Source organism: Tachypleus tridentatus, chromosome 1, assembly GCF_004210375.1.
Source record: "Tachypleus tridentatus isolate NWPU-2018 chromosome 1, ASM421037v1, whole genome shotgun sequence".
NCBI classification, from domain to species: Eukaryota; Metazoa; Arthropoda; class Merostomata; order Xiphosura; family Limulidae; genus Tachypleus; species Tachypleus tridentatus.
The window spans coordinates 159,254,891-159,280,075 of NC_134825.1; the positions used below are offsets into that span (position 1 = coordinate 159,254,891).

Sequence of the window (25,185 nt, forward strand, 5' to 3'; positions counted from 1 at the left end):
TAAACTAAAAATTTAGACTGATCTAGATTCGAACCCAAAATTCTACTAATCAGCTGATTTCAAGTTTCAGCTCTCCAGAGGAATTTTAACTTTACAAAGAGGTATATCACCATTATAGTTCCTGAATCAAAGCTAATAAATCCCTTTTTTGGCATAAAAAATGACAATTTTGATTATACGCTCAAATTATGGTCTCAAGAGTTACTAAATGCTTGTTAATGACCTCAACAAGACTTTTATTAATACAATTAAAAGACTTATACTCGAAGTAATGTTTAACATACACCTTACCATACACGAATTCTAAATTTATTCAGTTTAAAGAACTATCTTGCTTTCCGTCAAAATTACATTATTTCCTACTGGTTATTCTAATTTACTTTTTGAACTTAAAAAGCGCCACCACTATGTATAAAAATGCTTGCAGGTTATTTTCACACATTCTCTATTCTCTGTTAAGCTCTACAGCATAAGAACACCAGTAGTGCGATAACTGATTCGTATTTTCAACGTTTCGTAACATAAGTACATGAAACATCTAGTAAATGTCAATTAGTCGATTGTATCCTATAGGTAGATCAAGTCATGATGTAACCATGGCAACATAAGCAACTAAATCGATATAGAAGAACTCAAGTAGTGAGTGACCAATTACAGTTGAACAAAAGAAGGCTTAGTGTACAGACTGAAATCTTCAGTAAAGAGGTTCAAAGTGTTTGCTGTCTGGCAGGACTAGTTCATTACTATTATACACTCCTACCAAAATCCTCTCGGTGATCTTCAACTTTCGTTTTCAACTTCGTATGTAACTGTGTCGCTAGTTAAAGTTCCAGTCCCGTCAATTTAAATCTAATGAAAAAGTCCTACTTTAAATAAAAATACGATCGTTTAAATATACATCCCAATTATCTTAAGTTGTTCCAGCATAGCTCAAGCTTCTAAAATAATAATAGCATGAAGTAAGATAATGTGTAATTTTCGTCGAAAAAATTAATTAAAACCTTGTACTTGAAACACAGAATAATGAGTTGTTTATGTCCTTCGTTTTTCTTTTTGTTATTGTTTCCAGAACATTCGTCACTTTCTATCTACTACAAAGTTATTCTTTACATTTATTTACTGTTTGTTCCGTTCTTCTAATGAGTGTCTTACATCTAATTTACATTTATTTACTCTTTGTTCCGTTCTTCTAATGAGTGTCTTACATCTAATTTACATTTATTTACTCTTTGTTCCGTTCTTCTAATGAGTGTCTTACATCTAATTTACATTTATTTACTCTTTGTTCCGTTCTTCTAATGAGTGTCTTACATCTAATTTACATTTATTTACTGTTTGTTCCGTTCTTCTAATGAGTGTCTTACATCTAATTTACATTTATTTACTGTTTGTTCCGTTCTTCTAATGACTGTCTTACATCTAATTTACATTTATGTACTGTTTGTTCTGTTCTTCTAATGACTGTCTTACATCTAATTTACATTTATTTACTGTTTGTTCTGTTCTTCTAATGAGTGTCTTATATCTAATTTACATTTATTTACTGTTTGTTCTGTTCTTCTAATGAGTGTCTTACATCTAATTTACATTTATTTACTGTTTGTTCTGTTCTTCTAATGACTGTCTTACATCTAATTTACATTTATTTACTATTTGTTCTGTTCTTCTAATGAGTGTCTTACATCTAATTTCCATCAAACTCGTTTATTAGCTATTTTGTTTATTCACAGTTAAGCACAAAACAAAACAATGGGTTATCTTTGCTGTGTCCACCATGGGTATCACCGTCGCATCAAACATGCTTGCCCTTTCAGCCGAGGGGGCGTTATAATATTACGGTCAATCCCACTATTCGTTGGTAAAAGAGTAGCCCAAAAGTTAGCTGTGGGTGGTGATGACTAGCTGCCTTCCTCTAGTCTTACACTGGTAAATTAGGCACGGCTAGCGCAGATAGCCCTGGAGTAGCTTGGCGTGAAATTCTAAACAAACAAGCCACTGTGGGTAGCGAAACTGGATTTCTAGCATTATAAGTCCGCAGACTTACCGCTGACCCGTTGCAGGACTATTAATTATTTATGGATATACTGCAGCCAGCCATAGCTAAAACTGAAGATTTAGTGTTTTCCTAGTCGTGCAGAAGTGTATTTTCGGTATGTGCTTGTTGAAATTCGCACGAAATCCGTGCTAGCCATGCCTAGTTTTGATGCGATAAGCCACATGAAACGCAGCTAGCAAGTCAACAAAATCCATCAACAACTCTTGAGCTAGTGTTTACCAACAAACTGTGGGAATGACCGTACATCATGACGCTCTCATAGTGGAAAGAGCAAGCATATTTGGTGCTGGGTTTCTATCTGGAAACCCACATAATGAGAATCAAGCTTTCTAACCACCATGTCATGGCTTCAAATATGCGAAACAGAATATTGGTAAGCATCCTATTTAATATTGTGGCTTACCAAGTGTTCCCACCAGCAACAGGTTCCATTCAGCCATGATTCATTGACCCGGGAAAGAAGTCTACTCTTTTCTACTACAATTAGAAAGGTAAATCAATACACCTGAGAATACCGCACAAGTAAGCCTTTGCCTCCCCCCCCAAAAAAAAAAATCCTCTGCATAAAATTTTCATCTTGCAATCTTGCAAAGTACTCTAATACGTACAGTAGAATTATGTCATTACACGAGCGACTCGGGGTACCAATAAAAGAATTCTCAAAGAAACAATGAATGAAGATACAGAGGTCATTAAAAATAAACTCTCCGCTACACTCGTTATAAATGTAATATAAACAGAGAGGTTGTTTATTCGTATCAAATCAAAATAAAGCTGAAACCTTGAATTACCCTTACGTGGAATTACAACAAGTAATACAAAAAGTTTGAAAAATGTACCATGCAATGCTAAAAAGTACAGAAACAAGGTGGAGATGAATACACAAAACCATACAAAAATTATTACATAAGCAGCTAGTTCTTGCCAAGAATAACATTTCATCTACATCTAAACGTTCAATTTCTTTCAGTTGCATGAATTCTGGTTCGAATAAAATCATTTAAACTGAATAGTGGTACAAAGCCTTACAATGGCTAATTCCCACAAGCTTCTCACACTGAATCAGTGGTGACGTATGTAGGGACTTTTGTATGGTTTTGTGTATTCATCTTGCTTCTATACGTTTTCATATTGTCATCTATACATCATCCTTGTTTTTTGTTTTTTTAATTACTTTTTTCCCCTGTTTTCGATTAATGAAAGGTAGAAGTCCAGCATGATTGGTTGTCTTCAAGGTAATGAAACGTTACACTGCTCCTACACTCTCCAAGTTGAAATACAACATTTTGGTGAGTAAATAATACTCAGAATAACCAGCAATGTTTATTGGCTGAACCGAAGGTCTTAATAGCTTTTGAAAACCTCGAAACCCTGTAAGAGCAATTTAAGGTTATGATGGATGATACATGATATATGACGGCCATATTTTCTTAGGTCATCCCTACATACTATAAGATAGTGATGAGAAAAACGAAATTTTTACTTAGACTATCAAACTAATATTAATTTTTGAATGATACTTCTGTATAAGGTATCGGTTGAAAGAGTCATTTCGAATTCAACTGAATTTAATTACTACATTTGTAATTTAAAATGCACTAGTTTCACACAACAGTGGTTCTATACCTTTTTGAACCCACGGATCCCTTCACAGTGTTCATTATAAAAACAAAACAAAACTGCAATACCATATCAACAATTCCAAAATAGAGTACGCATGCGTAATGTAGCTACATACCCACACACATATGTATTGAAAGCACGAAAAAATTTTCGAGTGCACATAACGAGAGGCGAGCTCTCTTAAATAATGAAAGTTTACACGACTCAAGCACCTGTTTGTACCTGGTATTGCTCGCTAATTTAAAACATTGCAGTGACTTGCTGTTATTTTGTGTCATTATGAAACTTGTTATATTAATAAAGATGTATGATATACTTGAATAACAATTATATAAATAGTACGTATTTACTTACAAAAATATGTGGAAGTCTTGGATTCCACAGAACCGCTGGATATCTGTTGAAGAACCACAGTTTATAAGCACCCTCTTACAGAACTCTAAACATTTACCCTTAGAAAATGTGAACATCCAAACCTAAGCTATTTCATATTACTTTTATATACACCATCCAGAACATCGATGTTATTAACTTCTTACACGCTTGTGTGTGTGTTTGTGTGGTTTCTTCTTCGTATATGATCGTTTTATTTTCTGATTGGTAAAAAAGCAAAACGTTCTTTAAGAAAAATATAACACTCGCGAGAAGCACTAATTCTCGAAAGATCGAACTTTGCTGTTTGTGTTTTTCTGTTTTCCCGAAGAACCAAAATACTAATATAACAACGTGTCTTGTTCTAAGAATAAACGAGGTTGATGACGTTTGTTGTATATTAATTATTTTCATTTACTATATAAAGTACCAAAACTAAACATGCGACACAGGTGTATTTCAAATCTGGCCATTTATGGCTTTTATATGTAATCTCAATGGGTTTGTGTTGAAAGGAAATATGTTGAAAATATTTAAATAATGAAAGTTTCTGGAGAAAAAACTTGGTTTGTTTTGTGTTTGAATTACGCGCAAAGCTACACGAGGGCTATCTGCGCTAGCCGTCTCTAATTTAGCAGTGTAAGACTAGAGGGAAGGCAGCTAGTCATCACCACCCACCGCTAACTCTTGGGCTACTCTTTTACCAACGAATAGTGGGATTGACTAGAGGAAAGGTAGCTAGTCGTCATCACTCACCGCCAACTCTTGTGCTACTCTTTTACCAACGAACGGTGGGATTGACCGTCAAACCATAACGCCCCCACGGCTAAAATGGCAAGCATGTTTGGTGCGACCGGGATTCAAACCGGCGCCCATCAGATTACGAGTCGAACGCCTTAACCCACATGGCTATGCCGGGCCATATTTCCTGTAAAGAGAACAGTGCTCTATGTTTTTATGCAACCAGAAGTATATCATTATTGTTCCAAATACTCTGTATTATTCTCCATAATTCAGCCAAGTTGTTTGGTTGTCGCGTGTCCTTTACAGTTTCCGTATAAGCCCATACAACCTTATGAAATTCATAATGGGACTCTGCTCAGGCCACACCAAAGGTTGTGAGCGCTCCGTAACCTTAACTTTCTCTCCAGATACCATTTCTCACATTATTTGTATGCTCTGAATCTCTTACTTGATGGAAGATGAATCTCTGCAAACAAGTCGTCTTCTTGAAGAAATGACCAGATGGTTAGGAATGTGTTGTACCTGTCGGTAGTCAGACTGCCATCAGTTTTATACTGATCAGTGGTTATGTGGTTCACGAACTCTCTTCAGGTGGCTCACAAAAATATTGCATGATTACGAAAAGGAAGAAGTAGCACAAGTGCGCATGTGCCATCTTGGTTCGCTAGATAAAAATATCAAGTGATGCAGTGCAAACAAGAGAGTTTGGAAACTACTGGTATAGAATTCCAACGCTGCTGTTTAAAGTGCAGTTCACACTCGTGTTCTTCCTCTGACACGCTTCATCGTAGCTGTTTGGACTGCAGCAAACATTCCCCTCTCTGTTATTAAACAAACTATATTAAATCATTGCCAAACAATTTCGATTTTGGTAGTCGTTCCATTGTTTTAAGTTTAACCTCTCAGTCCTCGAGCTTTTCTCATCCCAATGTTTGAAGTTTAACACTTCAGTCCTCGAGCTTTTCTCATCCCAATGTTTGAAGTTTAACACTTCAGTCCTCGAGCTTTTCTCATCCCAATGTTTAAAGTTTAACACTTCAGTCCTCGAGCTTTTGTCATCCCAATGTTTGAAGTTTAACACTTCAGTCCTCGAGCTTTTCTCATCCCAATGTTTGAAGATTAACCCTTCAGTCCTCCAGCTTTGCTCATACATTTGTTTGAAGCTTAGCTATTCAGTCCTCCAGCTTTGCAAATTGCATTGCTTGTATTTTAACACTTGTTTTTAGTTAGGTTCCCTCTCCTAAGCAGTGGCTTTTGAGCAACTACACATCAAATAAAACCAGCTCGTGTTACAGTGTTCAATAAATTAGACTCACAGCCGTACTTACAAAATATCTATTGTATTGTTGTATTTAATGTAAAGAACACACACTAAGTTACCTAACATTACCTTTAAAGAGTTTGTATATTTTACCTCCAACACTTTTTCTGCCAACATTACTAGTTTCATATATTTTAGTCAAGAGTTTTCATTCATCTTCTATTGAAAAATAATACAGGGTGTTCGGAAAGTCACTGTGCAGTTTTGTATAACAGCATTCATTCTGTCTATTTCAAGCCAGCAACTGATAGCGGTGTTAGAAACAAAAGAAGGATCCAGGCCTGTATTGATGCCAACGGGGATCACTTTAAACATTGTTTACAATTGTCATTCATATTTACCTCCTGTGTTCTATATTGAAACATGTCTTAATAAATATATAAGTGCACAGTGACTTTCCGAACACCCTGTATTTCGCCTGAATCTCTCGCACAGAGTAACAAAAAAACTTTGATTTTTTTACGTTTCTCATGAGCTATTTTTGTCCTTCAAGTAATAAGCGTAACCACCAGCATACTCTTCGGAATCAAAAGACTGCCTCAACTTTTATAGTAATTATTCTGGTATATGGTGTTTCAGTGTCTCACTGGTTGAATGACAGCTAATCACAGTTTAAACTATCAATACAAGTGAGGCAGTCCCTTAATATTTGCACTTTATACCAGTTTTATTCAGTTTCCGTAATTATGTAAAATACCGTAAAAATTAAAATGTCTTGTTAATTAACTCGCTTTTAACGTCGTTATTTTGTAAAATATGCGTTCAGTTTATCTGAACATATCACGAAGTAAGAAATAGTGACCCGAAATAATAACTTGACCAATCAGTTTCACTACACCGAAACTACAGCATCAAAAAGAGTCAAATAATTGGGCATGCGTATTTTTAATGTACAGAAGCTCTACTGTTTTTACCGCACTTTTGTGTGACGATGTACTAACAATCTGGCAGATAATCGATCGATCGTAGTTTATCGCGTCATTTAAATTCAATCCTAGTATTAGGCATCACTCACATCTATGGAACATGCGGTTTTTTCATATCTGTGAACGATATTAAGGCAGTCAACTAGAAGTGTCTTACTGGAAATGGTCTGCAGGCGAAGTTTTATTATACCGCTGAATTAATACGGTTCATTACTCTACGTGACAGTAACTTATAGACCGAAAGAAAGCAAATACGCTGAGAAGCACGTGAACAAATAAACACTGGTTTCTTCTAAAACACGTTAAAGTCCAAATTTCTGGTCGTCGACCCTTCTCTTTAAAACTAATCATTGTCCTCATGTTTTTTCTTTTACAGATTTTAATAAAAAAGTATCGTTTTTTATATTTATTTATTCAGCACATTTTCTGGTTTGGTTTGTTTTGAATTTCGCGCAAAGCTACTCGTCCCTAATTTAGCAGTGAAAGACTAAGAAGGAAGGCCGTTGGTCATCACCACCCACCGTCAACTTTTTAACTAACGAATAGTGGGATTGAGGGTCACTTTATAACGCCTCCACGGCTGAGAGGGCGAGCATGTTTGGTGCGACGGGGATTCGAACCCCTAACCCTCAGATTACGAGTCGAACGCCTTAACCCACCTGGCCATGCCGGGCCAAGATTTCGAGAGACAGAATGTCTGAGAAGCGTCATCCTAGAACAAACATGTGACAATAGCGACCTCTACGGCAAATAAATGTATTATATCTTTCTTATGTTATGTTTGCTCCATATTTCGTAATGTTATATACTTTAATATTATTGTTTGTGTTCATTATTTATATAATATACTTTAATGTTATCTCTTCTGTGTTTATTACATATTACACAGTTTAACTTTCTATGTTCGTGTTTATTATATATTACACGGTTTAATGTTGTATTGTATTTATTCGAGAGAAAACTGAAAACACGAGCATCTTTTAAACATCACTTTTTTAACTGTATGACTCACCTTACAAAATTTTAACAAAGTCTACAAAAACGCAAATACAGAATGCGTTACTAAAGAAGCAAACATGCGTATGAATATTTTAGATCGTTAGTGTTACTAGTTTTAACCAGACAGCATTTTGTGACATTTAGACTAGTTCCATTACGTCTATAACACTTCTGACAAGGAATCCAGGGCCACACCCAAGAACCTCTGAATGTTTCATCACTTTCAGACGAAGTTGGCACTAAGACAAAGGCTGGAAGCGTTAAAATGTCTACCCAACTTCTAAAACAAATGAGGAATAAATAAAGTTAGGGCTTTCAGAATCACTCTGTGGCTCACCCAAGAACCCCTGAAAGTTTGATGGTAATCAAACGTTGGGAAGTTGGAAAACGAGTTTCAGATCCATTGACACTATAACGAAACTACACGTACCAAAATAAAATATGTCAGTTTTATGTTTTAAATTTAAATGCAACTTATTTTGTAAACAGTTACTCCCTTTCTTTAATAGTTCTCGTGTATCCACTATCTAATGCTTTACGTCTTCCTTAACCTGTTCAGTGATGTAGACGACATAACTCGTCCAAGCCGATCGGTAACACAGTACCACGGACGAGTTAATTCGTTCTCAATAATAACTAACTTCAACGCTAGATATCAGCACAATACATGCATTTGACCTACTTACAAATTGTTTCACTTTCGATCCAACATAGCGTCAAGAAAAAGTTACAAAATGAAGAAGTATTAAAGTTGTATTATAGCAGCTGAAATACTTAGCAGTCAACAGGTTAAGGAGCAATATACAGCTCAACTAACACATCTTTGATAAGTCTCAGTTTTTACTTCATTTTACCAATAAAAAAGAACAAAAATCGATTCGTAAATACAGTACAACGGCAAGGAACTATATAAATATCTGCTTCTTAATTTTCGTTTTAGAGTAGCATTACTACATAAGACATTCATTGTAAACAGACGGACAGATAAAACCTATGTTGTTGTCCGAATCGATGTTTAGTCGTTGGGCGAATTGAAAGGATCATGTGTTCTCTGGACCTCTTCGTCCATATTTAAAATCTGTCAAATGTTAATTATAGTATTCATGCATTAGACTTATATTAACTCATCCTATTTTATAAGCACACACACACACACACACACAAAATAGCAAATAATGCCTTCCGAATAGGCTTGTTTGTTCATTTTACAGCAAAGCTACATTGAGATATTTACTAAGTCCACTCCAGGAACTTTACTGTTGCAAATCCGTAGACTTAGAGCTTTTCCACCGAGTGATAAAAGCTTTGTCTGATTATTTTTATTTCTTGAATTTCACGTGAAGCTATTCTTGTGAGAGACTAGAGAGAAAGCTGCTAAGCAACACTATCTACCGCTAATTGTTGGGTTACTGACCCTTACTCCACTAAGAAATAGTGGGATTGACCGTAATACAACAACGCTCCGCGGCTGAGAGGTAGAGTAATGTTCAGCGACAGGTTTCGGTCCCGCGACCCGCAGATCGCGAATTCAGTACTGTACCCAATGAGTCTCTGTGTACTGAAACCCCATATGCCACATATGGTATCGTCTCTAGTGTTGGAAAGGGAGCGATTTGCGACGTTATGGCGTAACGAATACATTTAATTTCCATGATGCCACTTTATCAGGAAGTTGTTTTTTTTTCGTTTGTTTTTTCTGAACATTCCTGAATGTTTGGAATGGATATTTATGATGTTCGGCCCGCTTTTTTTGTTTATAAAAAACATATAGCTTCAACTAAATTTTTTACTTCGTTATTCACTTATTCTAAAAATAAATTTAAACAACGTCTCACAGTACTCGTTTCAAGCATCAACTGCTTGCCCCAGGAATGCTTCTTTCCCTTTCTCCACTCTTCTCTAACGTGACAACGTGGCATGACAACGCCTGACAGTCACCAGAGAGAGGCTTACATTTCAATTGTTCTTCCTCATTGAAATGAAACCAACTAATTACAGCCTAATACAAGAATAACAACTTACATGAAGTCAAGTTTGACAATCAAACATTTTGAAATAGCCCAAATGTTTTTATTTCACCATCAACCTCTTCAGTGATTTTTCCCACACACCACTTATTTTTTCCACTTAACACTAATCACCTTTCATAAAATTTTAATTTTATGCTTATCTACAGAAGAATTTGTTTTTTTGTTTGTTTGTGAATTTCGCGCAAAGTTACACAAAGGCTATCTGCGTTAGCACGTCCCTAATTTAACAATGTAAGACTACAGGAAAGTCAGCTCCTCTTTTACCAACGAATAGTGGGATTGACCACAACATTATAACGCCCTCATGGCTGAAAGGGTGAGCATATTTGGCGAGTCGGGGATTCGAACCCGCGGCCCTCAGATTACGAGTCGAACACCTTAACCACTTGGCCATGTTGGGCTTGTGGGAGAAATTTTATAAATTGCACCTGAACTGAAATTAAAAAAATCATTTTCGAAACGAAAGTGTTGTGTAATTAAATATCAATCGTTTTATAGATTAATAATTTCTAGATATTAATACAAAAATACTAATTAATTAATAGTCAAACTTAATTTATCGTAAAAGGCGAGTAACCATGACACCAAGATGTGTCGTGTTAGAAACCTTATTCCTAATTCTCATGTCTGCATGGGAAAGTTTATAGTAGGCCTTCAAGAAATAATAAATTCAAATACTGGTATTAATGACTCACTTTCGACCAGTAAAAAGTAGTCATTACTTTGAATGACACTAAATGGCTAAGCTTCAGAACACTTAAACTGTTCAGTTCGAAACACTAGAGTGCAAATATATAAAGCTTGTTTTCATTCGTCAATTTCAATTGATTTCTCTACCAAATCCGCGTTTCCGTTTCTTTTGTTCTTGTCGTTAAAAGTACTAAGTGTAAGGTAAATATAAGTGAAAATAATTCAGTATAATGCTGGTAGAATTGTATATAGAAGTATATTTAGAGTATTTAAATATTTAACCAAAAATTTGTCGTTCCATTTCATAAAAGCAGCTTTAAAAATAAGTCGATAAAAATGTCAAAACGAGGCTTCACGAAACACGCACGTTTCAGACACTACGTAGATTTCGCGAGTCCACTTAGTATGCGATGCAGATATTCTTTCTTACGTTAAGTTATATTAAGTGGAGTCAGCACTATGAACAATAATTATATAGAACACTAAGTGTCATAAAATAAAATAAAGTGCTACATATTGCTTTTGAAACATAAAAAAAAATAATTATAACTATACAGGGAAACGTTTCGGTTTCACATTAAAAACGACCGGATGAACATAAGGTGAAAATCTCCATACTTTACCTTGTAATGTAAAAATACACTCAGTGGAGAATTTAAGGCTACGTAAGCCCAAGAGTTAATGATTTTTGTTGGGTTCTACAGCCCATATAATTTTACACAGAATAAAATTATCAACGGTCCCTGGGGCTGAGCCCCCACCTAAATACGCAACTGAATATACTGCTAGTGACAACAGTGCCTAAACCAGCACTGTTGTAGTATGTAAAGTGTTGTTTATATACTCTAATACTTCCTCCTTGTAATTCACTCGTAATTTTTTATAATTACAGAATAAATGGAGTTCTCTGTATATTAGCTGTGCCAGAGCACAATACACGAACTTAGTTATGTTAAACAAGTGTCAGATAATATATCATGAACTTTTCAGTGTCTATAAAGGTAACAGGAAACATTTATCACGCTGAACAACAGTAAAATAGTTTTAAAAAATAGACAGAAAAATGAGATGTCGACAGTGAAATATTTTTTGGAACCGAACAAAGACATCTGAGTATGAAAATTATGCGAAAAGTAATAGTTAAACAAGTTTCATACACCCATCACTTCAGACATACGTTTGTATGTGTGTGAAACTGGAGTTTCCGACTGTTTAATAACACACTATACACAACTGGTTAACAGTTTTCCTCTACTCTATACATCAAAATTCGGATCTATGAAGTAGCCTAATATAGAGAAAATCCTTATATTTTTTGGGCCAAAATTACCCCTCATAATCAGTATACGCTGTAAAATTAAACTATATAATGTTTTCCCATCAATTTCTTGATTTACTGTGGTAACGTCTCAAATTTTTTTTATGGCATAAAGTTTTGGTTTTATAATTAGTCTCTTACGTCACTAGGATACGGTGAGTAAACATTCTCCAAAGTACCGTTGTGTCTTAAATTAGATGTCTGTCTTACTCATATTAGAAAGTAGCTCAATGTATGATGCTACGTCATACAACAGAAGTTGACGTAGGATAACGGAATCGGCCAAGGTGTTCCGAGCTAATAGGTTGTTCAGTACCTCACCGGTTTTTGAAACCAACTAAATATACAGAGGATGCTCATAGAAAGATGGACTTCAGTAGACGTGTTTTTCCCACAGTGTCGAAGAAGTGCGCGAAACTCTGACGGAACGCACATATGACTCAATGACTCACTCATTTTAACCATACGACATCAACCTACGACTTGTATTCTCAAGACGGCTGGTATGGGTATTAGCACTTTAATTAATATAAAGTACAGACCAACGTTTCGATCTTCTTAAGTCATCTTCAGGTTAAGAAAAACAAGTGTTAATACCCATACCAGCCGTCTAGAGAATACATTTTTAACTTCAAGTGGGTTTCTCGTCATCACGGGCCTACGACTTGCTTCGATGCCCATACGGATTATTTAAAAACGTTTTATTAACATTCTGAGTTGCAAAAAAACGGTATCATCATATAAGCATTTCTGAACGCAAACTAAATTATATATTTGTATCTCAGATCACGTGACTGGTCACCAGAAACGTGCATGGAAGTGAACTCAGAAATGCTACTGACATTATTTAATACCATTAACTCATTAACTGTCATCCGTAAGGCTCACATTCCGTCGTAAATTGCTTTGAGCAGGATTTCTACGTTAACGTTATCAACTGGCGTCCTACCGGCTAACTGCTATAGATACGCGAACTTTGTTGTTCCAAACAAATATGATTACTAAAAGGACTACCAGAGGTCCGATATAAAAGTAACGACTAATCAGCACATTAAATTCTGAATATATATGTGTACACACACACACGCAAAAAGGCAATATACAGCGTGCAATAAAGTCTATATATACTCATATAAGACATGTATAACACTAGTCATACTGATTATAAATATAGATTTCTTTCGTTTAAGAGAACATAAACACGCCTTATTGGTTTCCTTCTTCAGTAAGGCATTAAGCTGTTTGTAACTGACAGTTCCATGTACATAAACCACAATAATGGTGCTCCAAGTATATATATAAACAGTTGGAAAGAACTAAACTTTGCTATTTCACTGACTATACACCCAAAGCTTTAACGAGACACACCCATATTTTTCTGGTTGTAGGGACTGCTTAGCATTGTTGATTGGTTTCAATAACTGATCATATGATTAGTAAAGTCGGGATCTAACAGATTTGAGGTTTGTTTCGTTTTTATCCTTTTATGCCAGTGGAAAGGCTTTCGAAATTATAGCTGAACAGAAATGGAATATTACAATTTCGGAGTGCATGGTTGTGGCGACTGAATACGTTTTTTTTTTCACACATCTATAGCATCTAGGAAATAATAAAAAATAGTGCATAACTAATAATTACAAATAGGTGGATGTTAGTTTGGAATGAAACTATTTTTTGTATTCTTACATTAAAATGAAATAAAAATTGTAACCTATCAAGATTTACCTGATGCCTGCTTGAATGTTATACGTGATTTGTATTATTAAGTCTTTATTTATGTATTAATATCTGATATTATTCTAAATGAAACGGCATCTTTCGTGGCATATGAGCTAAACGTTTGTTTGTGTTTTGAATTTTCGCGCAAAACTACACGAGGGCTATCTGTGCTAGCCGTCCCTAATTTAGTAGTGTAAGACTAGAGAAAAGGCAGCTAGTCATCACCACCCACCGCCAACTCTTGAGCTACTCTTTTACCAAGTCGAATAATTTGACTGATCGTAACATTATAACGCCCTCACGGCTGAAAGGGCGAGCATGTTTGGAGTGATGGGGATTCAAACCCGCAACCCTCAGATTATGAGTCGAGTGCCTTAATCGACTGGCCATGACGGGTCACATACAGAGCTACACAACAGACAACACAAGAGATATACAATTAGACAACATGTGAACAGAGGCGCCATCTATGAGGTCTGTGCAGTGTGTTCTCCATAAATTGGTTACTTTCTAAAGGGTTGTATCGCAAACTATCTATCATCCCAAATACGTTTATACACTGTTTTGTTTGACGTAATTATCATCAATATTAGAGCCCTGACGACTGACCACAAGTCATGTAGACCGACAAGAGAGCCACTTGGTCAGATTAGCTGTTATCAAATAAACAAAGGAATTGGAATTTTCAACCTGCGCACGTTGACTTAATGGTCAGGTCAAAGACAAATGCAGGTATCGCCACCCCTAATTTTAAACTATTAGCCAGATAAAATGTAGCTAACGAGAAGCCTCCACTATCACAAACGTTTTTCGTCAGGTTCCTTAGCCAAATAACGAGATCGACTGCCATTTCTATAACGTCCCACAACCGAAAGTAGTGACCGTGTCTAGTAGCATCGCGACTCAATCTTCGGCCTAACACACACAAAATACTAAGAAAATTAGAATAAATCCTTCTGATTCTAATAGTATAGTGTACTTGTAACGGCCAGGCGGTTAGGGTGCTTGACTCGGTCTGATATTCGTGGGTTCGAATCTCTTTCCCACTAAACATGTTTGCCCTTTCAGAAGTGGAAACGTTACAATGTGAGGGTCACTTCCAATGTCCATTAGTGAAATATTTGCCCAAGAGTTGGCGGTAGATGGTGATGACTAGCTGTCTTCCCTCTAGTCTTTCGCTACTAAATTAAAGATGGCAATCGCAGTCAGCTCTCTTCTAGACTTGCGTGAAATTAAAAACAAACAAACGTTCATCTGCAAACGATCAAATGGTACCTCTTATCTAGTTAAATAAAATAACCTTTTTTTTACATCCTTACCTCTGCTTAAGACATTTGAGAGTATTCACGCTTGCGTACATCATTGCTGGAAAACGTTTATAACTTCATAAGAACAAATTCATCATGCGGAAAGCAAGTTGAAGTGAGATGAACAGGAAACGAAAAAGCTTTATAACAAAATTACGTTTCGGACCCTACATACTCCATCACCACAGGTGTGGAATAACATACTTCAAGAATACACATATTACACAAAATAACCCAACAGTGTGCTACATACAGTGCATGTGAAGATTTCTCAAGACATTTTGGAACCAATGCAATATATAAAGTTCTCCAAGCTACCATTCTGGTAGACGAATTGATGTTAAAAAATGAAAAAAAGAAGTAACTGTGCAATGAATACATCTGGATGTATTACACAGCACTTGTTTTCTTGGATTGTCTACAATCGATGATTAGTACAATCAATCCATCTTAACGTTTTCACTGCCGCATTTCTGAAAACAAAATCTATCCCCATACCAAGTGTTTATAGATAAACAGTATAAATTCAAATGCACACACTTTGATATTTTATTAGTTTAGTATTTAAGTTTGTTTAAAATTGAGCACAAAGCTACACAATGGGCTATCTATGATTTGCTCACCACGGGTATCGAAACCCGGTTTTTAACGGTTTGAATTCGCACACATGCTGCTGGGGAGCGATATTTTATTATTCATCTCGAAATTGAGAGTGGTAACTTTTGGGCAAATTATAAAAGTATGCTCTCTTCATGGTGATACGAAATTCAAAATTCGCAAGTGATTAATATCACACTATCCCAGGCTAAATTAAAGCAAGGTTGCATAGCGTGTCCCATATACGAACCAAGGTAATGAAAAGAGTCACACTATTTCTCAGGGGCACCGAAATTACTTTTTAAAACACGTCGGTTGATTGATTGCTTGTTTCGAAGTAAACACAGAGCTACACATTGGGCTATCTGTGATCTGCCCACCACGGATACCGTTTCTAGCCGCAAAACACGCCGGATAAAATCATTTTAAATATAAAGTAACACAGGACTGAGTATGTTATATTAAAATGATTTTGAGTATGCAAATCAGTAAGTCATGTGACAACCACAGCCGATATTATGTCACGGTGGAACATCATGTTTCGGATTAGACATTTAACGTTCTTTGACATTTCGTCGGTAGTGTGATGTTAATGTAGATTGATTGTTTTCGGGAAGAGCATGTACAGTCATTTCCGAAGCAATATATTCATCCATTCAGATCATAAAATTTGTATTTAGATCGAAGATTTAGAGTTTCTGAGATGGCAATATCCCTTGTACTTAATGCTATTGTTAAAAACAAAAGAATGTGGATCAGTTTGGATTATAAGGACCACCCAAAAACAGATCCTCAACAAGTCTTACCCAAGAGGTTTTGTTACAGATGGAAGTTCATAACACGAAAGACAGTGGCAAAAGTCATCAATGTGCCCCCGGCAACAATATTCAACGTGATCAAGAAAGTTCTGTCTGGAAAAGCGACACAAGCCATGTGCGCACAAATTGTTTCCACAGCATACAAGTGTAATGGTCTCATAAATCACGAAGAATGAAAAAACGGACATCCATGCTATTCCATACAATGATATATCGGTCATTTATCTAAGTCTATGCATTTTTGTCAACATGCACAATCGTCAGATAGTGGTGACAAGGACTATGACAATGGGTGGAGGCTGCACAACTGTTTCAACCTAATGCACTCACTTTATGTATAATAGCAAACATTATATGCCAATTAAAAATAAGCGCCTCTGGTGAAATCAAATGTTTCGAGCACAACTGTTCAAGATCATCTGAACTGCCTATTATTTAACACCATGAAAACAGCAACTACTTACTGATAATTTGACCAAATTCTAATCTCTGGATCTTTAAACCATGAACTTGTGGTTTGGTTTGTTTTGAATTTCGCGCAAAGCTACTCGAGGGCTATCTGTGCTAGCCGTCCCTAATTTAGCAGTAGAAGACTAGAGGGAAGGGTGGTGATATTCATTACCACCCACCGCCAACTATTGGGCTACTCTTTCACCAACGAATAGTGGTATTGACTATCACTTTATAAAGCCCCTACGACTAAGAGGGTGAGCATGTTTGGTGCGACGGGGATTCGGACCTGCAACCCTCGGATTACGAATCGAATGCCTTAGCCATGCCGAGCCAGAAACTTGTGATCGTAATTGATTTCAAATGAGATCGAGACTTTAAGTAACTCGACTTCTTTGTAACAATTTCACTAGTTCTGTTCATTTCTACAAATACTAGTATATCTAAGTCCTCTTACTGTCGTATTACTACATAATTTATTTACTTATCCAAGTTTTATCAAGCCACTCTACTGTTTTTGTATAACGGATGTTCTTGAAGATTTATTGCACATATCTGATGATGCTGAATTCATAAAGTTTGAAACAACCAAAAATAACATTTTTATATGTTCTGCCGTAGTACTCTTCTTTATTCCACATAACACTGTCAATATATGATCAATCTACCCTGCAACACTATCAATATATGATCAGTCTACCCTGCAACACTATCAATATACGATCAACAGCTCTTGTCACAACATCTATATGTTACCAACACCTCTTATGACAATATCAATATATGATCAACAGCTCTTGTCACAAAATCTCTATGTTATGTACAGCTCTTGTCACAACATCTCTATGTTACCAACAGCTCTTATGACAATATCAATACACGATCAGTCGCTCCTGTGACAATATCCTTCCAAACTCGTCAAGTGGCCAAAACTTCGTTCCTGTGTTGAAAGTTATTCAAAAAAATGTAAAGTTGCTCACTACACAATTCTGGATTACCACGTGACTATACAGTCAAACCTCTTGATGTGTAGCACCTACCTGGAGCGTGTTGCTCCAGACTAAGCACTAGAAACTGAATATCGAATTTTATTACTCTATAAGGACCTGCACCAAATTGCAATGCGTATCTAAATAAACAACAATAATTCTAACAAGTACAATTACAAGGGTTAAGTGAAATTTGTGTGTGAAGAGAACAATAGTATCATCTAACTACCCTTTACAAAAAACAGGTTCAAAATTTTTCTCTGCAATATAGAAGAACATTAGTTAAAGAGGATCTAATTTAAATCTCATGCTACGGTATGGATTTAGTCATAAAATTTTCCTTTAAGCCTAAAATGTGATTCATTATTGCGAAATTAAGTATATTAAGAAACGTTTGTTTTTTTTTGTTGGACAATTTACGTCACAAGTTAACGCACAGACCAATCACATCAAATTCTTGAGGTATTCAGACATATCAAAACTATTCTTCAACGAAATGTTCGTTAGTGGTAAATGCTTCCATAAGATCCACCTTTTTTTTTTTTTAGTTCATGATTACACGTGCTTATATCAGACGCAACAGGACAGTTAGTTTTGTGAATTTTATGTAATTCATAAAGTGTTACACAATCTAAGTCTATGATTCTGAAGCTGTGATAAGGTACTTCAAATATTACTCCACTCTTTTCTAGTTTATCTTTGTAATTTATCTTTCTTTTCAGGATAGGATCAAAGTTCTCTAAATATTGTAGTGTTTGACAATATGTGATTGACGTTTATCTGCACATGAAGTTTTGTCTAGAATTACGTTACCGTTGCCTTTATCAAGTTTGAAGACAACCAAGCACTCGAGAGAAGAGAACATAAGTGCTTCACAGCTGCATATTCCCCAGAAGAAAAATTATATATTGAGTTACATACACTGGAAATAATAATAATTCAAGGACAAACCTGAAATATCAGTGGTTGTGCTATCGAGTAATCTGTGATAGATTAGTAGTAATAAAAAAATTCAAAAGGTGTAAAAAAAAAGTCCCGTTTAAATCTACTGGCCAAAAAGTTTAGGCCTAAAGACACAACGTTTTCTTGTTAGTTTTTTTTTAGTTTTGGTCAGTGTATACGTAGTAAGTCGTGTATTATTTTAGAAGAGTCTTCAACAAAACTATCGCCCCTCCTAACAAATCCATCGATCGATTTTTAAGTCGATCGATTATCTTTACAAGGATACACTTTTTGCTTAGAACATCAATATTATCTGATAGATAGATAAAACCAACAAATCTAACGTCAGTTTTTAAGTTTACTCAAAAACACCCCAAAGTCACGTCATAATTTGGTCTTCAAGTTATTTCTATAATTACTTTCAACTCCTAGAAATATAAACTGTGAGTTACGTTTTAACCTATTATTGGAAACTCTACAGAAATTATACATTACTGCCCCTGCAAACTTCACCAGCTCAACAAACAAACATCAAAGGAAACCCTCGACAGCCTCGCCACTTGAAATTAATTTAGTAAATTAGATGTCATTAGGATCTATACCAGCCTATCCCCAAATTGAAATTATTTTAAGGAGGATTAATCTGCGAGTCCTTTAGCAGGGTCAAATACATAAATCGAAAGGGTTTGACCTCTTGAATCCAAAACTGTAACTATATCTCAAATCAGTCAAGATAGGGACAGAATTATATGTTAAAAGTTTGTACTTAAAAAACACTCAGAAGCACTTCTTGAGCCCTGTGCCACTGCTACTAATTGAAGTAAAACAACTAGCTGGTCCATACTTAGCATTAATTCACCTTCTGTAATTATCTAATAATGGTTTTCGGCATTCCGACCCCCCCCCCCTCCCATAAATAAGGTAATATCCACCTTTAATGAATTTATTTTTTTTCAGTTTTCTCTCTTCCGAGAGAGCATGAGTAACCGCATGCTTAATACCAGAGTTCATCTGATGAGGGCATTTTCAGAAACGTATGTTAAATATTTAATTCTATATCAAGTATGCTTTAATCTGCATCGTGTTTTACTTACCATATATGTAAAATCGGTTTTCGTCCTATTATGATCGTGCGGAAACCACACACATAATAATCATCACGTTCATAACTTCGCTCATATTTCAATCGTCCTTTAAAGATGAATTAATTTTTCTCTTAACGATTTTTAATTATTTCTCTTAAACACGGAAGCTTAAAAAAATTGCTAAATTGTTAATTAATGACATACGAATCAATCGTTTCATTCAATTGAACATGTGACTTGGTTCTTGCGCGAGCACGGATTTTATCAATTCTAACTTCTGTGAGATAATATATATTATTAAACGTAAATAAATCTTCAGTGATATTTTGAAAGCCTCCACTTGAATTGACAAGTTTAGAGACAAGAATAAATTATTTATAAAAAACAAGAGCATCTCGCAACTTCGGATACAACACGTAATATCGCAACACAGCTAAATACTGTTGTCAAGCAAACAATGATACACATTTTTGACTTCGTGTACAGCGGTATGTCTCCGGATTTACAACGTGAAAATAAGGGGTTCGATTCCCTCGGTGGGCTCAGCAGATAGCTCGATGTGGCTTTGCTACAAGAAAAACACATACTTTGTGATTTTTATGTTCATATAGAATTTGTACAGTTTCGTAACGTTACTGGCTACTACTGCATAAGAATAAATTAAATAAAACTAAACACTCATATAAAACTCACACAAGATTTGTGTCAAAACTCTAACAAATACAGACGGGTGTGAAATACACATTAAAGGATAATGTTTGTTTTTTGCAATTTCGCGCAAAGCTACATGAGGGTTATCTGCGCTAGCTGTCCCTAATTTTGCGGGATAAAACTAGAGGAAAGGCAGCTAGTCATAACCCCCCACCGCCAAATCTTGGACTACTCTTTTACAAAAGAATAGTGGGATTGACCGTTACATTAGAACGCCCCCACGGCTGAAAGGGAAAGCATGTTCGGTGCGACCGGGATTCGAAACAGCGACCTTCAGATTACGAGTCGAATACCTTAACCCACTTGGCCATGCCGAGCCATAAAAGCATAAAACGAATTATTAAAAAACCTACGCCTATAATGTACACGTGTTGAACAGACGTTCTTTATCACGCGCGAGCGTGCACATGCGGTTGTATATAAACAGAAAAGTTCACACAATTAATAAAGTAACGCTCCTGTTAAATATATTCAAAACATAACAAATGTAAACATATACATATATATTAAATCATTATTCTTTATGTATACATGAAACGAGAAATATTTCTAGGACTATGGGTTTGAAATATTTACAATTTGGTTTTGTTTGAATTTCGCACAAAGCTAAACGAGGGCTATATGCGCTAGCCGTCCTTAATTTTGCAGGGTAAGACTAGAGGGAAGGCAGCTAGCCATCACCACCCACCGCCAACTCTTGAGCTACTCTTTTACCAACGAATAGTGAGATTGACCGTCATATTATAACGCTCCCACAGCTGAAAGGGCGAGCATGTTTGGTGTGACGGGGATTCGAACCCACGACCGTCGGATTGCGAGTCGAGTGCCTTAACCGTCTGGCCATGCTGGGCCAATTTTGTTTGGACATAACGAGTATGAGAAACTATTTTTTATATGTGACTGTTACAATTTATACAGCTCCCCCTTCCAGTGGCACAGCAGCATATCTGCGGGCTTATAACATCACAAACAGAGTTTCGAAACCCGTGGTGAGCAGAGCACAAATAGCATATTGTGTGGGTTTGTGCTTAACTTTAAAGAAACACGTCAATTTATATGAGGTATTAACCCAGAGAGACAGATTTTAGCCATTTGAAATTGCTACATAGTTTTGTAGTTTGTTTAAAACATAAGGAGCTACTTCCGTAACATTGTGGTATATTTCACAAATAAATCTCTTACTAAAAAAACATGTATATATATGTAGAGTTAGATTCTGCCCAGATATTACGAACGTCAGTATTCATCTTTCGTTTGATTGTTTTAAAATTTCGCGCAAAACTACACGAGGGTTGTCTTCGCTAGCCACCCCTAATTTAGTAGTGTAAGGCTAGAGGGAAGGCAGCAGTCATCACAACCAACCGCCAACTCTTGGGCTAATCTTTTACCAACCAATAATGGGACTGACAGTCGTATTATAACGTCCCCACGACTGAAAGGGCGAACATGTTTGGTGTGACAGGGATTCGAACCCGCCACCATCAAATTACGAATCCAGTGCCTTACCCACCTAGCCAATTGGAGCCTTTCGTTTGGTTTTATTCCAAAAACCTTATGGGATCAGCACCAATCGATCATCTTGTAAGAACAGTCTTCAATCACATCTGCGTGAAACTCATGGCCATACCTAACTCTGAGGAAGAGTACAACCATAAATCTCAAAGAAGACAAAAAGAAAAGCACATAGTTGTATTTGTTATCCATAAATCTTGATGTAGTGATAAGGCGAATTTCAACATCAAATACTGATGTTTCTAACTTCCTAAAGTGTAAAACCGGTAAAGCATTTTGTTTTTCTTTAAAATTTCATTTTTTTAATCATTCGATACGTATCATCATGGCAAAAAAAACATAATAATCCTCGTTAAAGTTACACCTGATGCTTGGGCATATCCTGACGCACCTTCGTATAGTAAATGTTAGTCAGCATAGATTTCTACTACACGTACACAAATCTGTTCATCCTCACGTAAACAATTTCCACTCATGTATCAATATAATGTAAATTTCTTCATCACAAAACTGTACTTTAGATACTTTAAACATTACGTTAAAGTAGAGGATAGTGAAATTTATTTAACTACTTCACGTGTTATAATCCTTTTAAGTTTGAAAAGACGAAGTTACGCAATGCATTTCTAACACTCATGCCTTCAAAATGTAAAATTGGGGGTGGCGAAATTTCCTACGTTAGGTTGTAACTTTTTAGTGCCAAAGTTTGTGACTATAGTATGGAAATATTTATTTCCAAGTGTAAAGAACTCATCAAAGTCCTTCACTTTATTCTCATGGGTGGTTTTATAGTAACATTAAACCAATAATTCTCATAAATATTTTACGAGAGAGGAATGAATAACAAAATAGAAAGTGTAATGTACTAGGTGGGACCTAGAATTTTCGCATTCATTAAGTAAGTGGTTAAAAAACAAAGTAGACGACATCATTGGTCTAACCGATGCCTTAGGGCCAATCATATTATGCGTTCTTCTTTCTTAAACTTTTGCGTTTTTGGAATATCTAATCTATCTCATAACAGGGCAGGGGGTATGGATACAGGAGGTTTTATAAGAAGGGGAAAAAGGCTTAAAAACCGCAAAGTTCCACTGTTCTAAAAAGTAAAGCGCAAGTGTAGTATTTGATTTGGTTTATTTTGAATTTCGCACAAAGCTACACGAGGGCTATCTGCGCTAGCCGTTCCTAATTTAGCAGTTTAAGGCTAGAGGGAAGGCAGCCAGTCATTACCACCCACCGCCAACACTTGGGCAACTCTTACTAACAAATAGTAGCATCAACTATAACATTATAACGTCCCCACGGCTGAAAGGGCAAGCATGTTTGGTGTGATGGGGATTCGAACCCGTAACCCTCAGATTACAAGTCAACTGTCTTAACCACCTGGCGTAAGTGTAGTAATCACATCGCTAATGTCTACTTACAATCAACACGAAATGAAATTAATTTGGACAAGTTATCTACAGCTGGACAAGATGCGATAAAACGTCCTTCTTGTACACCAACATATATACACATACCTAAACATACACAGTTCTGTACGGTAAAGTTCCGTGCAATACGATAAATGTTGTATTTTAAGAAAAAGTACAATTCTCGTTAGAAATGTTTGCAACATAGGCGAAGTTTAAAACTGTAAAACGAAGGTCACGTGGAAAGAACTGTAAAACACGAGACGCGACAATCTTGACCAAAGGTATCCTCTATTTTCACACAGGCAGGCTTTAATAATTTGCATGACAGATGATCTAGAAATATTAACACTGTGTCAGTTCTTCCAAGCATTAGTTATAGTGTAGTGAGCTAGCATATAGCCCAGTCTGGTGACACTAAATCCAATCTCGGATACCTTCTTGTAAGTGATCACACTTGTATCATACTGACTATACAAGCACAAAACTCAAACTTCCTTGCTATGGGCCTGGCATGGCCAAGCGCGTAAGACGTGCGACTCGTAATCCGAGGGTCGCGGGTTCGCGCCCTCCCAGCCGTGGGGGTGTATAATGTGACGGTCAATCCCACTATTCGTTGGTAAAAGAGTAGCCCAAGAGTTGGCGGCGGGTGGTGATGACTAGCTGCCTTCCCTCTAGTCTTACACTGCTAAATTAGGGACGGCTAGCACAGATAGCCCTCGAGTAGCTTTGTGCGAAATTCCAAAAAAAACAAACAAAAACAAATCCTTCCTATGTAGAAAACGCGGTTGAGGATGTAACATAGTCCAATATTCTGCCCAGAATCTCATATTTAATGGGCTTTATATTCCAGTATCCAAATGAAACCTTGTATTGTTTATTATTGTGTTTTTGTTGTTGTTTTTTGCAATGCGATATAGACACGTGATTTTAAAGTTGTTTGTTCTTCAGTATTGAGTTCCACCTGGTGCCACGGAAGGTAAAAATAAGCACAATGAATTTTTAGATGTAGATATTAAACTTTCCGAATCCAAAAGTATATTAGACGCTAATTGTAGTTAATAAAAAACTAGAGAAAAGTATCAATGTTTAGTGCATTTTGTTTTCCATTACGGGCCAGCAAGGAGTGCGCGTATGTTTGGTTACAGCTATGTCAAGCGAAGAGAATCGAACACCTAATTTTCGCGTTGTAAATTCGTACACTTGCTGCTGTTCCACCGGAGTGCCTGCATAGGGTGAACATAAAGCACAAAAAAGAAAAGAAACAAACATGCCTATGGGAACAATAAATTTAGCGTATTTTTCTTAACTTTAACTGTTAGGCCTGACGTATGAAGCTATATGCATTTCAAAAACTGAGCAATGATTGCGTGTTTTAAAATACTTATCACGGAAAATATTTAAAGATAATATTCATGCTGATAGCAACAATGTCAAATGCCTATTTAAAACGTGACCCCTGCATGAAGAACGAATCAAGTTGCGATGAACAATTACATATTTCGGTTTCAAGTGTGGTTTCTCCTGGCGTGTGTATCATATTTTGTAAACTACAACAAAATAC

General features: G+C 36.2%; 1 protein-coding gene across 2 annotated transcripts in view; it reads right to left on the bottom strand.

Annotated features, from left to right (window-relative positions):
- The window catches only part of LOC143228866 (uncharacterized), a 94,724-nt gene that overhangs the window by 35,343 nt on the left and 34,196 nt on the right, over nucleotides 1–25,185 (bottom strand). The window lies entirely within an intron of this gene.